This window comes from Otolemur garnettii, unplaced genomic scaffold, assembly GCF_000181295.1.
Source record: "Otolemur garnettii isolate 467f Iridium unplaced genomic scaffold, OtoGar3 scaffold00100, whole genome shotgun sequence".
Lineage (NCBI taxonomy): Eukaryota > Metazoa > Chordata > Mammalia > Primates > Galagidae > Otolemur > Otolemur garnettii.
This window is the reverse complement of record NW_003852495.1, coordinates 3196495-3196733: the sequence shown is the minus strand read 5'-3', so window position 1 is coordinate 3196733 and position 239 is coordinate 3196495. Positions and strand designations below refer to the sequence as shown.

The 239-nt window shown below is 42.7% G+C and overlaps 1 protein-coding gene across 1 annotated transcript in view; it reads left to right on the top strand.

Moving 5' to 3' along the window:
- Positions 1-239, top strand: part of HECW2 (HECT, C2 and WW domain containing E3 ubiquitin protein ligase 2) — a 130170-nt gene that overhangs the window by 88348 nt on the left and 41583 nt on the right. The window lies entirely within an intron of this gene.

Here is a 239-nt window from a genome sequence, read left to right as displayed (position 1 = left end):
AAATAAAAAGCTGATTTTGTCCTCCTGAAAAGCACCTCTCTGTTGACATGAAAGCTATCACAGTGTCCTGTTTTGGATGTCCCTGTCTGCTGAGTCCGTGTCTAAATGTAAGAACACTGCTCAGCTCTCCATGGTTCTGTGAAATGAACTTCACCACAGAATGCGCCATGAATGTCATTTCTGCCTCTCTTTGTCTACCTTCCTTTAAATGGGGAAACGGAATTGTTTGGCCTAGAATT